Consider the following 2,633-nt stretch of genomic DNA (forward strand, 5'->3'; position numbering starts at 1 on the left):
AACCACTCCAAGTTGAAAATGCCGATTCATGGCAGCAAACAAATAAAATACTATTTCGAACTTCATGCACTAAAATTCTTAAATAATACAGTTCTTCTGTCTTTGGTGTGAAAAACATAAACACAACCAAGTGTTTCTTCTTTGAAAATGTTCAAATGGCCTTCAATTTTTTTTCCTCGCTTTCTTCTTTGCCATTCTTTGTTCCGACTATTCCAAGTGGAATACATGAGTTCTTCAGCATAAATGTTTTTGCAAAGTCATCATTGATGCACAAAGAAAAGAATTCTGTCAGTGTTGTTTTCATATGTCGCCATATTTATCCTCATTATTTCTGAGCAATATTCTTTGTTCACCTGGTAGATGAACTTGCAGTCTCACTATTACAGGTGTTCTTTCATGAATTGAAAATCCTAAAATAGATGCGACTGCTTCAGATGGTCCAATATACCAACCCATTAAATACTGACTAATTTCGTTATCATTGTTTATTTGAACAGCAGCTTGGTCATTTCCTTTCAACGTGTACTAGATCAGGGGTTTTCAAACTGTGGTCCGCGGACCACAGGGGTCTGCAAGGACAAGACAGGGGGTCCGTAGGCAGCAAATCCTTTTTATGGGCAATTTGATTTTATATATGTTTTTTATCGAAATCTTTTAATTGACAATAAACCTATTTGTTAAATACTGTTAAATAAATAAATGCAAAAATGTATATGGTATTTTAAGCAAATATTTATGTATAAATTTCATAAGCGTTTATAAGGGGGTCCCTAAGGTAAAGCCTGAAATATAAAGGGGTCCGCAAATCAAAAAGTTTGAAAACTCCTGTACTAGATGACATACTTAATTTGCCTCATTGATGTAATGATTTCAACATTGCAGTGGCATTTGAATGCTCTTAAAAGAGTTTCATTATAAGGTACAACTCATTTGTTGTTGTTTGTTTTTCTATTCTTATGAGATTCAACTCTTCCCATTGCAACTGATCTTCATCTATAAAGAGATAGTCTCTCTGCTTTTCTGCCATTTGATTAAGACGATAAAGATTAATATTTTATATTAAATAAAATTGTAATTTTCCCCTTTAAGAAAAAAAAATCAAGTACACAGGATTCAAAAAACATCTCATAAAAATAGGGAGAATTTCTCTTTTAGTCCATGGCACTCAGCACTCGAAAGTTGTGTAAATGATTAAGAGAAGAAAAAAGAAAGTAAGAAAAACAGGACAGACAGCGATAGTTCCAATGACTCTTTGAAGTGTTGACATTTTCAACTTAATTTTTTTTTTTCTTAAAGGGGGAACTGACTATTTTATTTGTAATCTCTATCATCTTAATCAAACGACAGGAAAACAGGCAAACTGAGTTTTAGTATAATATATATATATGTGTGTGTGTGTGTGTGTGTGTATGTGTGTGTGTGTATCTATCTATACATATGTGTATTAGGGTGTTTGGAAAGTAATTGTATTTTACCAGAAAGGCTATAAAAACGAATGTAAACTATATTTATTTGAATAGTTTTAATCAAGAATATAATCACCATTGTTTTCAATGACTGCAGCCCAAAGGGAAAGTAACTTTTTTTTAAGCTACTTTCAAAGAAACTTATTTCTTTTCCTGAAAAACTATTTTAACTTCTTTGTTTCTGAATGTTTTGCCCCTTATAAAATGTTCTAGTGATTGGAACAGATGGAAATCCGCAGGTGCTAAGTCAGGTGAGTATTGAGGATGTGGAAGGGCTTCCCATCTTAATGATCTCATTTTTTCTTGAGCTTCTTTTGAAGAGTGTGGCTGGGCATCGAATAACACCTTTTCTGTTTACCAAAGTTGGCCACTTTCAACATAATTTATCTTTTATATGATCAAGTTATTGGCAACAGACATCTGCATTGATGGTCCTTTCATGTTCCAGTAGCCTTAAAACTGACAATATCTTTATGTTCCACCAAACATAGTGCAAGGGATTTTGTGGATGGAATTCTGGTTTCAGTGTTGACACTGGCTTCTCATTATGTGATAATCATTGTCTTTTTTGTTTTCTGTTGTGATTGATGCAAAACCCGTTTTTCATCACCTGTAACAATGATCTGCTGAAATAACAGGTTGTTATTTCTGGTTAGAAGAGTGCTGCAGATGGTGGAATGTTGTGTTCGGTTCTCAAGTATAAACTCATGTGGAAACCAAATACACTTCGCAAATGTTTTGCATTGCTTCTGTAGTGGCACCCAAACACTCTGAAATGTTTGTATTGGAGCTTCTGGCATGAATACCAAGCAGTACAGCATGTTATTTCCAAATTTCTGGCAAAGTGAATGGTGCTGTTTTTCTCTAAGATGACCCTACTATACAGTTTAGTTGACAAAAATCAAAAACAAATGATGCACATGCGCAAAATTAAAATTATAAAATGATGACAATTTACCCATCGCCATATCATCATCATCATCATCATCATCATCATTTAACGTCCGCTTTCCATGCTAGCATGGGTTGGACGATTTGACTGAGGACTGGTGAAACCGGATGGCAACACCAGGCTCCAGTCTAATTTGGCAGAGTTTCTACAGCTGGATGCCCTTCCTAACGCCAACCACTCAGAGACATATATATATATATATATATATATATATA

Source organism: Octopus bimaculoides, chromosome 2 (assembly GCF_001194135.2).
Source record: "Octopus bimaculoides isolate UCB-OBI-ISO-001 chromosome 2, ASM119413v2, whole genome shotgun sequence".
NCBI lineage: Eukaryota > Metazoa > Mollusca > Cephalopoda > Octopoda > Octopodidae > Octopus > Octopus bimaculoides.